Source organism: Cupressus sempervirens, chromosome 4 (genome assembly GCF_028749045.1).
Source record: "Cupressus sempervirens isolate cs-2001-9-10 chromosome 4, ASM2874904v1, whole genome shotgun sequence".
Classification (NCBI taxonomy): Eukaryota; Viridiplantae; Streptophyta; class Pinopsida; order Cupressales; family Cupressaceae; genus Cupressus; species Cupressus sempervirens.
Window position 1 is genome coordinate 29,574,160 of NC_143121.1, and position 13,864 is coordinate 29,588,023.

The 13,864-nt window shown below is 35.1% G+C and overlaps 1 pseudogene; it reads left to right on the forward strand.

Annotated features, from left to right (window-relative positions):
- The first annotated feature begins 4,729 nt into the window (after nt 1-4,729).
- Nucleotides 4,730-11,537, forward strand: LOC149559792 (SEC1 family transport protein SLY1 pseudogene; annotated as a pseudogene).
- The last annotated feature ends 2,327 nt before the right edge of the window (nt 11,538-13,864 follow it).

Here is a 13,864-nt window from a genome sequence, read left to right on the forward strand (position 1 = left end):
AGCTTAATATAAGAGGTTGCTACATTTTTTTGTTCATCCATTTGTTGTAATATATTCAATGTACATAGCTTGAACTAATTATTTATTCTAACAATTTTTTTTTTTGTTAAAAGTTAGACTAAGCAAGCCTCTAAATTAAAAGATCATCTCATAAAAACTATGGAGAAGTTCTTTGGTCAATATATTTTGAACAAAGCCCAACTTCTAAAAAATCTTGCAAACATCTAAAGACTATGAGGGACTAGTACAGAAAGGGATTTAAAGCTCAACCCAAAGTATGAGTGTCATCCTATGCAGGGTAAACTTTAAGAAAGCTGCCTCCAAAAAAAGATATAAAATATTGACAAATCTTTCATTATTTTGAAGAAACAGAATTATTTCTATTGGTGAGTCTCTATATTTTTCATTCTAAATATGATTAATATTGGCTATTATTTTTGAATCATAATTTTTTGTATAAAATATTGACAAATCTCCATAATAATAGGAAGTTCATTAATCACCATGGAATATTACAAATCAAAATTGAACATTTTTTTACCTCATGGAATTTTATGAGGATTGTTACATATACTTTAAATTAGTAGTAAAAACTAAATATTGGGTGATACATCCCTAAAGTAACTAATAATTATGATAATTATTGGTTAATTCAATTTAATTTCTCCAATAATATTTTATATTTAGGTGACTCAAATCTATTAATGTTATGAATATTATGGCTAATATTTGAGTTTAATTTTTTCAATAAAATAAACTATTGAGTAATTTTAAATATTCTATAACTAAATTTTATAAAACCATGGTGATTTAGGTTGTATTCAATCTTAAATTATTAGCCAAATTACTAGCCAAAAAACTCTAAAATTAGCCAATTTACAACTGTTAGCCACTAAAATATACCTTGATTCTATGGTGCCACAACTGGAATGGAATGAAATCATTGCAGATGTAAAAGAGAAGAGACCAAGAGATAAATGAATTAACCCACCACCCAACAAAATAGGTATGTGGAAGTATTAATATAATTATGCACAAATTAGTGATTTCTAGTTATTCATTAAAATTCTTGACTTGATTACAATAAGTGTAATCATATATCTAACATGTATAATATTCTATGTTAGATAAATGCCTTTAAAAAAAAATTATAGTTATATATCTAGCATTTAACTTACCAACAACTTTACATCATCTACCAAAAGGGATTTAGGTAAGAAATCAAGCTCTTCCAAACATCTATGAAAACTAAAGGAAGATTCAAATACCCATTACTAAACTCACTCCAATTCCAAAATCTTAGGTTCTAACTTGCTCATTAAGGCACATAACTTGTAGGCCCTAATCTAGGTTAATAGGCCTAAAGAACACACTCAACATATAACCTCTCAAAAAATTCAAGAACTAGAACAAAAAACCTTTGATATTCTATTACCATTTCATAACCTTCCAAACTATTGACTTTTGGGCTCCTAGTCATTAAGGAGATACCCAAACCTCCAAAGCTTTGTTATAATAAGGGCTTCATTGTTGAATATGATAACTATCTCATAAAATTTAGTCTGTCATCTATTCCATCTTTCCAAGAGAATATTCAACGTCTCATGAATGCATACCAACCTTCAAACACACATGTACACCATAACTAGGCCTCTATCACATTTTTTCCAAGAATGTTGATTCAGTATTTTTGCTTGCAACAATAGCTAACATGTTGATTCGTGGTCAAATCTTCACAAGGAGCAATGGTTATGATTAAAACCCATAATATGAATATCAATACAACCAAGAAACAATTAACACCTTCCCTAATCCCCATATAGTGAGAATCATACAATCAATATATTCTTCATTTTTGAATTTGCATAGTATTTACAGTCTAACAATGAGTAGTGGGGCCTTTTTCCATAACCCAAAGATGTTATGCACACTTATAATATCAATAGTAGCTCTAGATATTCATTTCCACATATAAGAAAAATCACCATAACCTTGAAAGAAAGGAGGAGATAATAAGACTGTAATCAAAATACCAATATATTAGCAATATTTCACAAAAAATGATTGATTTATTATACAGACTCTTACACCCTACTCTTCATCTTTCTAACTCCAAATCTCCTCTCCTCTCTTTACATTTTTTTATACAAAAAAATGACCTTTGGTTCCTTTAAGAGCTCATCCTAGATGGATGACTTTCCATCTTCCAAAACTTGTCATTTTTGTAAAAGAATGTTAACATAAACTTTTATTTACAATTTACATATTTAATTCATTTGTGGATTTATATAATCTAACATATTTCAAAGTTTACATATGTAAGCTACAAGATGCATCGAAGGTGACACAAGCTAGGAAAGGGAAGGTTGGTCAACACCATCTTGGCTCTACTAGATATATGAAAATCCACTCACACCTTGTAAGTAGTAGTAAATGAAATTTCATATCAATTTTTTAATACAAAATTGCAAATAAGAAATACATTAATTATTGACAATATTATGCAAAAAATGTAAGGTGTTGAATTTAATCTAGTGCCAATAGAAGAGGACAAACAAATTAGCTTCAAGCAAGGCTATAAAGTAGTAGTTTCCCACCACCACACAAATTCCAATTGCCAAAAAGGTGTACAAGACTCTAGTGCAGTGGTTGACACATAGATAAATAGGCCTAATGAATAATAATAGTAATTGAGAACTTCATGAGAAATGATCTATTTGATGTTAATTTTGAAAAATGATAACAATGCATGCATGACATTTCACTATAGCCTACTACTCCTGACACAGATCTTACTCATGATGATGAAGGCACAGATCTTATACATGATGAAGACTTCTATGTGAATCACAATGATATAGGTACATATTCAATTTCTATTGAAAATTAATCATGTAATTATTAATAAATTTTAACATCTTAAATTGCAATTGGTGTAACCTTTTTGTAATAAGTTTTGAGTATGCAAAGTGTGATGTTAGTGTTGAGCATGTTGAGGTTGGGGACAAACAAAATGTGATTGTAAATGATGTGGCACTATCAATTAAAGAATAATCCATGTTATGTTCTTTAGAGTAATGAAAAAAAATGTTTAGAATTAAACCCATTTATTTCTTATTGCAGAGACACATGAGCCTTGTCCTAGACAAAAGAAGAGGGAGCCTCATGTTGTAAGATCAGAACCACAAAGGCCATAGGATATTGAACATAGTCATGATGTGCCTATTAGCCCTTATCTTCTAAAAAAGAAAAAATAAAAGAAGAAATGTGTTGCCTAACTTTAAGTCACCCATTTTATTTTATTTTTTGGCAATATCGAAGGCATGTGGTCTTGTCAAGTCTAATTATGTCTAGGTCTTGGTCCCCTCTAGGATAGGAAATCTTTGCATGGTTTTCTCTTTCATTGCCTTCTTGCTTCATGTCAGGTGGGATGTTTTTAAAAGTCTCATTATGTCCTCAGTTTGGATAAGTTGTAGGTCCCAACCCGAAAAAGATTATGATTCTTCAATTGATGATCTTTTCAGTAGAAGAATGATTGGGAATTATAGTTTCCAGGTATTCAGAAAGTCTCAGATGAAAAGTCTTCATATGAATGACACATTGATAGAATTGACATTGAAAGATTCAGATTTTATTCCATGTGATAGTGTGTGCATTCAATTGCTGAGGCCTCTCTTATACTAAATGAATGCATTGATAATAGAGAAGCACAAATTACAGTAAAGACTTTGTTTTAAAAAAAAAAAAAAAATCTGCAGGATAAAAGGATCATTAGACATTGTCCTAAAAGATTGAAGAATGAGAAATTAAAAGTATGGATGGCTTTACAGTTGCATTCTCATATGATGATACTATTCACAAGCATAAGATATGAAAGGATGTTTCCTTGAGAAGTACACATTGTTTATCTTAACATCAAATATGTGTCAACATAGTATTTTTTGGTTGATTTAATTTTTAGAAGCAAAGTGTAGACAGTCATGGATTGGATTGCATTTAAGATCATTTAAAGTCTTTTTGGAGCAAGGTTCCATTATGGTACTTTGGAAAGAAGTTTATTATTTAAATTCAATTCTCTAAGAACTTCTTAGTGAAAATTGATTAAAGTAGTCACTAAAGAAGGACATGTTATTTATCTTAATGTCAATAGCATTGCATTTCTTTGAATGATGATAGTAGCAGAATTTGGGATAAGTAAAGATCAAATTGTGACTAGCCTCCTTTGAAGATAAAGCAAATGGAATTAGCGTCTCAAAGTATATGGTGGGTTCATTCCATAACCAGTGATCATTTAAAGACATGAGATGAAGACCATAAATCTAAAAATTGGGAGAAGAATGAGTGGTAACCTCTATCAGGTCCTTGGTATTTTCTCCAAGTGTTTGGCTTGATCATTGTTTTCCCGACAGTAGGGCTTAATGCATTCTTCATGAAGTTTTGTCTCTGGGTTCCTCCTAGAAATCCACTAAACACTTGTAGATTGATCATATAGTAGCTTATTGTTGTACCAAAAAGAGATTAAGAATTTGATGGTAATGCTAAGTCTACTTCAAGGAAGAAAAAGAGATAGACATGCCATAATTGTCATAAACTAGGCCATATTTCTTCCTCCTTCCCACAAAAGCAGTCCACTAAAAGCACTAGCTGCAATTGAAGCTAGAAAAGCCCGAATCAAACTTCTTGATGAGATCTTAAGTGTGAAAGACTAGTGGAATGCAAATGAGAAAGCATGGCACTCCCCCTTCGACAAAAGCAAACACAGTGCATAGTGCGGATGCTGAACCTAAATGAGGGTGTGAGGAGTGGAGACACCGCAGATAAAGAAGTCTATAAAGTGCTTATCCTTGACAACTTCTGCCATGATATCCTTTCGCCACTTATTCATGTCAAGAACCTCCGAAAGCATGGCATTACTTTATATTTCACAATAGACAAAGAAAGGCAGAGAATTCCTGATGTTCCAGCAGTTTATTTTGTGGAGGCGAAAACATCAAACATAGAAAGAATAATTATGGATACATATCGTGATGTTTATGACATTTTTACCTGAATTTTTCATTATCAGTGTTGTGTCCATTATTGGAGCAACTTGTTGTTGGTATTCTTAGATCGGACTATGTCAATAGAATTGTCAGGGTATATGATCAGTATGTCAACTTCATTTGTCTTGAAAATGGGATGTTCTCTCTTGGTCACAATTCTAGCTATGTACAATTAAATGATCCAAAGGCATAGGAAATTGGCATAGAGTGAAATGTCCCTTTTCTGATTTTACATGATATTTCCAACCTTTAATCAGACCTTTAAGATCAAACAACTAATATCCCAAAGATCCACCAAAATTCTTAAGAAACCCCAAATCGGGTATGTTGAAAATAGTGCTAAAAGCTTCACAACTTCACAAATTATTAATGAATCTGAAAATGGAAATTTTTACAGAACTTTCAGCAGCATAACAGCCCACAAATTGATATTTCCAGATCCGTATAGCATTTACACAACAGCTCGAAAATGTAGGACCAAAACTATGCTCATCGGGCTCCCGAAATAGCACAAAATATGTCCGAAAACACCACAAGAACACTAATAATCTATCTCAGAAGTTTAATCACGTCCCAATATATATATTCAGATCTATTTTAACAGCTTAAAGTATAAAATACAGCAGCAACCAAAACTGATATGAAATACTCAACCGGAAACACCAAACTCTTACAAAAATACACCCGGAAACTCACAAATCTGCACTGTTCAGCACAAAGGCAAACTCTGTATGAGCATGCACATGGAATGGCTTCAAACTCCCGTCCTTAGCCTTCCTGGAAACCTGCAAACTCCCATTCTTGGGTCTCCCTGGAAACCTGCAAACTCCCGTTCTTGGGTCTCCTTCTCCACAGGTTTGGCAGCCTCTGAAGAATAACAAAGAATGAGCAAAATCAAGTTCTGGAATGAGCCCAAAATGCCTCCAAAACCCCTTAAAAGAGGGCATAACTGTAACTCACGTCCAAGAGAGGTTAATGAAACATATTTTAATAATAATTTTCATTTATTAGTCCAACGGTTTCCAAAGATTAACCCCCTTTTTCCGAAATTTCACTTTCTTGGGCCTGCCTGCCTTAACAAAGATTATTTTATTTTAATTATTTGAAAAGGGGACATGACAAGTCCTCCCTTCCCAAACATTGCTTGTCCTCAAGCAATGGCTGAACAATAAACCAATCAATCCACCTGGATCCCAAATGTAGTCATGAACTATACTACTACCAATTAACACAGGCTCTTGCAATATCCTCTGCAATATGACCAAGATGAATCCATAATCAAACTGACAATTATAGCTCAACCAAAATCCAAAATCACCACTACCACAGTCAAAAACCCATGAGGCACAAACTCTTAGAACATCAGAACCCAAGCAAAGTGGACAAATCAAACTACCAACACAGTAAATACCATCAACGCATCCCACTGGCCTATACGGAATGCACAATCCAACTCTGCAACAATGGTGAATGCTCTCGAATGAAACTGTACCAAGTATGGAGAATCCACATACTGTACAACTCCTACAGTCAACACAACTCTGCAAATCATCGGCCACTATCTCATAACCATAACTCCCATACACTGCTGATGGTGAAAAGACATTACAAGATAACGAGTAAGAAATGGAATCCAAACCAAATTTGTCTGCCATCAACTCCTCAGCACAGGGATCAAATTCTAACTGATGTACATACCCTGTAATATAATGTTGATAAAAAAAACCAACCTCAGTCAATAGCTCACCATGAAGAAGTGATACAACCCACTGATCACCAGCTAAGTCAAGAGATGTCATAGCCAAAGGAGTAGAATCAATAACAACACCTGCTAAAGCATCACTCCAAAAATCCTGCTCTAAGTCATGTATTATCAACCTGTCAATTGCAGGACCTATCACCATGTCATGCCCATCACAAATCTCATCCCGAGGCATCAAACTATCCCATAACTGATGATAAGCACTAGGAACCAAAGTACATCTCTGTACCATCATCTCATCAACATGGTCATCAAAGGTAGATAGATGAGCATACCTCACAGTGTAATGCCGATAGAATGCACCAATCTTAGTTAGTGGCTTAGACTGCAATCCAGATGTAACTAACTGCAATCGATCATTAACCAAGTTGGAACTGACTACTACCTCTGAAGACATTGCGAAGGGAGTAGTATTACTAGTAGGAACCATGCCAACTATCAGCTGACCAACATCACACATGGTCTTTGATACAACATCTCTAGTCTTCGTGCCATTAGTACTAGAGGTCACCACCATGTCAGGCACACCACAAAAATCTGCTACAGCACCCAACTCAATTGGACCTGACTCTAGTGGGAATGAACCTGATATGCCCATGTTAGTATCAAGGATGGATGCATCCCCATCTCCACTGTCTCTAACAATCTCGGCCATGGACATCCTCGGATCACCAAACACCATAGCTTGTGACTGTATAGAATCAGGTAAAGACTGTAGTTGCTCTAACTCCATGGTCACCTTAGCCAAATGAAACTGTGACTCCTTGAGAGCCAATTGTGTACTCTCAAGAATCTCAGAAGTCACCTCAAGCTGCTCAGTAAGATCACTCACCTCATCTTCCTTGGCCAACAATGCATCACATGTTGTACTGCCCCACTCCATAAGATAATCTCTGTCGGCTACCAACTGCATATAATTCTGTCTCAAAATCCGAATAGCCTCCCATAAAGAGTGGATCTCTGTCAAGGAAAGATAACTTCCTCCCTGCTCATCACTAGTAGGAGAACCCCATCCATAAACTGCTAACAACTGACGAGAAGCATCAAAATGTTGGCAAGTGATAGAAATGTCTTGGTCACTAACTCTCAACTGATTAGACACATGATGGCACTGGCTTGACTGTCTCCTACAAACCTCCTCTGATGCACTATCTGAAGGAGTGTCCTCAAAGTTACTAGTCTCTAGAGTATTACCATCCATATCCTGTGAATCAAATCTAAAGCTCATATCAACATACGGAGTATCAAAAACATTAGCATTGCTGTCCAACTCCTCTATACCCAAGGAAACTAAGTCTTCAAAACTGCCCATTGCATCCTTCTGGATGTCATCAATGCCAATGTGATCCTAGGACTCATCTATACACACTGCCAAATATGAAATATCATCAACACATTCCAACAAGTATGGCCGACTGGATATATGAACAAAGCCCAACATTGGTGTATAAAAACTAATACCAACATCAGACAAGATACTGACACAAGAAAAGACAACACCATGTAATCTGCTAATCAAATCCATGATAGCACCCAAACAAACACTGTTACCAAAAAGTGTTAAAGATCTCCAGTCAACTGAATCCCAAATGCCAATATAACAATCTCGAGTCCATATCCGTAAACTAGAATTAGCTGGTAACTCAAGCAAAATCCTGACTTGAGTAATATGACCAATACCAACTAACTCCACATACCTTTCATGATGAGATAATGTAGTGACAATACTGTCTTCACACACCTTCAGCTGGCGGGATAAATCATGTGAAGTACTACTAGCCTCAACCTCATGTGACGAAGCATCTAACTGTGCCTGGTACTCTCTCTCAAAAAAGTCATGAATGCTCAATGTCTTCTCATCTACACCAGGTATCTCACCATCATGCACAACAACATCCTCATAATCATCATCCTTGAGGTCAAATCTATCTATCACTCTTTGACTAAAATCATCAAATGTAGTTACCTGATCATGACCTTGAGTAGTCATTCCATGATACCACCAATCATAGGCTGCATCTTCCAAGTGTAGACTTGCAATTTGAACAACATCACTCTCCTTCATGGGGTTAAGTGTGAAGAAGGTCTGTAATTTTTGTAGCCATGCTCTAGTTGAAATTTTATTTGTTCCATCAAAAGTAGGTGCTATAAACTTGCTTATTTTATTTTTGAGCTCTCTTCCACTTATGTCATGCTCCCTTCTGTACTCTTTCTTGGGCATCAAAGTGTTCATCATATCCACATATTCTCTAAAAGGAACTGAACTACGAAAGTCATCATCTAAGCCATTATAAGTAGCTCTTAATGTAATCAAGTTACCTGTAACCTCTTCCATAGGATTAATGGCTGGATTTGGTACTGGTGGCTCATCTGCAGGCAAGAAAATAGTTTTGGTTGATTTAGATGGTGTGGATTTCAGATTTCTTGGCTCCTCTGAAGTGCTCCCTTTCTCATTAATAGATGCAACTCCTTGTAGTTTTTCTGTCAATATTCGCAAAGCCTCTCTAGTTTTTGCCAAACTATCCACTGTTTGCTTCTGAGTATTTTGGATGTCTTGGAAGAATTTCTTTTCCATCTTATCTGGATCAGCCATACTTTTCCCTTCCTTGGATTTTGTACTTTTACTTTCAACTGGAGGTTTGATCAAAATTTCTTTATTCTTTTCTCGCTGCAAATATCTTTTTTCTCTTTCACTTAGTTGCATGCAACCATAAATTTTGACATGCAACTGATTAGAAGCAACATGCAATCACCAAATTCACCAAGAACTAACATGCATATGATTAGAAGTAGAATGCAACCATAAATTTTGACATGCAAGATTTGGGTAGTTATCAAAACTGACATGCAAGATCTGGGTAGTTGTCAAAACTAACATGCAAGATCTGGGTAGTTGTCAAAACTGACCTGCAACTTCTACAAACCCTCAGGCTGGCAAGATCATGGCTCTGATACCACTGAAATGTCCCTTTTCTGATTTTACATGATATTTCCAACCTTTAATCAGACCTTTAAGATCAAACAACTAATATCCCAAAGATCCACCAAAATTCTTAAGAAACCCCAAATCGGGTATGTTGAAAATAGTGCTAAAAGCTTCACAACTTCACAAATTATTAATGAATCTGAAAATGGAAATTTTTACAGAACTTTCAGCAGCATAACAGCCCACAAATTGATATTTCCAGATCCGTATAGCATTTACACAACAGCTCGAAAATGTAGGACCAAAACTATGCTCATCGGGCTCCCGAAATAGCACAAAATATGTCCGGAAACACCACAAGAACACTAATAATCTATCTCAGAAGTTTAATCACGTCCCAATATATATATTCAGATCTATTTTAACAGCTTAAAGTATAAAATACAGCAGCAACCAAAACTGATATGAAATACTCAACCGGAAACACCAAACTCTGACAAAAATACACCCGGAAACTCACAAATCTGCACTGTTCAGCACAAAGGCAAACTCTGTATGAGCATGCACATGGAATGGCTTCAAACTCCCGTCCTTAGCCTTCCTGGAAACCTGCAAACTCCCGTTCTTGGGTCTCCCTGGAAACCTGCAAACTCCCGTTCTTGGGTCTCCTTCTCCACAGGTTTGGCAGCCTCTGAAGAATAACAAAGAATGAGCAAAATCAAGTTCTGGAATGAGCCCAAAATGCCTCCAAAACCCCTTAAAAGAGGGCATAACTGTAACTCACATCCAAGAGAGGTTAATGAAACATATTTTAATAATAATTTTCATTTATTAGTCCAACGGTTTCCAAAGATTAACCCCTTTTTTCCGAAATTTCACTTTCTTGGGCCTGCCTGCCTTAACAAAGATTATTTTATTTTAATTATTTGAAAAGGGGACATGACATAGAGGGTGTGGTAGAGGGTATGGTGAATGGTGTGTTCTCTATGTTGGCCACACTAGGTGTGGTGCCTATCATCCGACGTGCAAGGGGAGGACCTGTTGAGATGGTTGCATCCAAAATTGATTCTCGCCTACGAGACCACCTTATTTCTAGAAACAATCTATTTAGGAAAGGGAACTTGATCAGCAACAGCTCATTCCAAAGGCCACTTTTACGCATTTTTGACAGAAATTTTGAACTCTCTGCTGTCGTGCAGCATGACTGGAGTTACAAGCCACTGGTTCATGATGTGTTGGGCATGAAGCTCAATAGGGTAACTGTCCAGGGAGATGGAAAGGGAAAAAAAAATCATACGAGTTAGATGATTCTGATAGTTTCCGGGTGGCAAATTCCTCTGCCCCTTTTCCAAAAGTTGTTGAAGAAGTAGAAACCCAACTTGGCAAATATAAACAAGATGTGGAGGAAGTTAATAGGAGGACTGGTGGTAAGGTAGATGTTGATTTTGATAGCCATGCATTAATAGGAAACACAAAGCATCTGATGAATATGGTGAATTCTCTTCCAAAGCCATGGGGAGGTGTCAATTTGCAAGGTCAGATGAAGAGACAAAGTCATTTTTGGCTCCTTTTGTTTGTAATTTCAATAGTATTAGTCTCCAATCTTTTCAAATTCTAGAATTTGAAACACTTGGCATTCTCATGAAGGTTGTATGTTGTAATCTCTATATATAATATTGGAAAAGTAAATGCAGGGGTCGGCAAAATGGTTGGCATGAGGAGAGGTTGCAGAGACAATCATACTTGGTGTCAATTCTTTACTGTTCGAGTTCTTCTTTTGCTATGTACAGACAAAGAGCTGGAGTAGGGAAGGGGGGGCATTTTAGTTTAGATATTTTATTCCATTGCATGTAGAGAGTCAAAATACTTGTAAGGGTAGCATAAGTGATTCTATTTTCTTTGTTGGGTTTTCATATTTGTTGTACCCATAGTTTTCATTTGCATGTGAATAGACAGAATAGTTGTATGTGAAGCTGTAATTGCTTTTTGGATTCCACTTCATGTTGGTAATTATAGTGAAAGTAATTCCATTTACCTTTCATGTATAATTCTTCTCCTATTCACTCTGTTATTTAGATGCATATGAACGGAAAGTACAATTATATATGGAGTTGTGATTCCTACTTGAATTCCATTTCATGTTAGTAGTTGTAGTATAAGCAATTCTATTTGTTGTCTATATATGATTCTACTTCCATTCTCACTAGTAGGATATGCATTATTAGATTAGATAGGTTAAGGTTACAAGATAGACTTTATGATAATTTGTGATCAACATTCCATTGGGGGTTATAGGTTATCCACTTTATCCTTGCCTGAATTATTTGTGTCTACAAGAAATTTAGTTAAAACTGTAAGAGATAATCTGATGATCAGTAAGAAAACATATTCATTGAAGATTAAATACAATCAGGGAGCTGTACATTAATTCAGAGGGAAACTAGTTATTCTCAGAAACAGTTTCCCAACTGTTGTGTAAAGTTGTTCTTCATTACAAATTGGGCAAATTAAAAGAAGAATAAGAAGAAGAACAATCTGTTTACCAACAAAATGAATTTTGGAAACCTTGTTTGATGATGAAGGTGCTAATGAATTTTTATGATTGTTGCTTATTAATGAATTTTATGTCATGCTATTGAATATTGTTGTGTAATTATAATGATTGATGTGTTCATGAATTATTGATGAATGTTTATAGGTATTAATGAATTATATGTCATGTTAATGAATTTTATGTGAATATAATGATTGATGTGCTCACAAATTATTGATGAATGTTTAAAAGTATTAACTAATTAAGTGTCATGCTAATTAATGTTATGTGATTATAATAATTAAATGATATACTTCTAAAATGAATGAATGAAATATTAACTTATTTGTTAATGGGGAATTTAGAGTGATTATGTGGGGGTGGGAAAGGCCAAGTGAGCTTCCACCTACATGTGGTTGGCCTTGTTAAGTAGAGAATGTGAAAGGGTTCTCAAAACCAAGTAAAGCTCAAACTAAACCTATCAAAACTAAACAACAATATATGGTCCCATAGATTCTTCCCAAATCCCTTACCAACTTGGAACTCAAATAAACCTCAACTAAATATCATCATAACAACTTCTAAATAGGATCAGATGGATCAAACTCATTTGTTGATTTCAAAGGTTTTATGAACAATCTCCCAACAGAAGCTTCACCATTTCCATCACAATTTGATTTGAATGTCCTATTGTGATTGTGGCATAACATTGACATATGAAAGGATCCAAACCTTCCCAACACAAACTTCAAACCAAATATATAACCCCAATGCACTTGCAAATATATAACCCCAATGCACTTGAACTATACAAATCTTGAACCATACCTATCTTGAACTAGCTCATTTTCAAGTTGTTCATCCTTTTGTTACTTCAACCCCATCTTCCTCTCCATGGCATCAAGCCTCATTATCTATATGTTTCTTGATAGTATAGCTCTACCACCTTTCCTCACACAAATTTATCCTCTTCTCATCTTGCTTTCATTTCTTCTTTCCATTACTCGATGATCCCTTTAATGCATTTTTATATCAGTCAAAACATATAAATATGCTTTAAATGCTGATGATAAGTGTAATTTCCTCTATAATATAATTCCTTAGTGACTTAAATGAAAAAAATTGGGAATAAAATATATGATTTATGGAGGGTCATCTTGTGTGAGGCATTTTTTATGTGCAGGTTTTTCCCAAGGATGGTTCCATTCATATATTTCAGCTTACAATAATGAAAGTATTCTTATAAGATTTGGATTAAATCTATATATTGGATTCATTTGTTTTATTTGTCTTGGTTTCAGGCAATGTAGAAGGGAGCCCTAGTTAAATATGCAATCTTAATCGATATGCATAGGACAACAGGTGGAGCTAAAAAATGCAACATGTTTGTATTTTTTTATATAGGTCATAAATGTAGATGTGTTACATCTTTTCAACTCCCCTTGTTGTCCATGCATATGGAACATTTTTTCACACACATTCTCGATTTAGTATGGTTATTGAATCTTATTTTGGATGGGAAGGAGAGAAACCAAAGACATATGGATGCTTAACTAGCTGCAGATAATGAGTCTTCACTATCTACATTCTATCAATGAGTT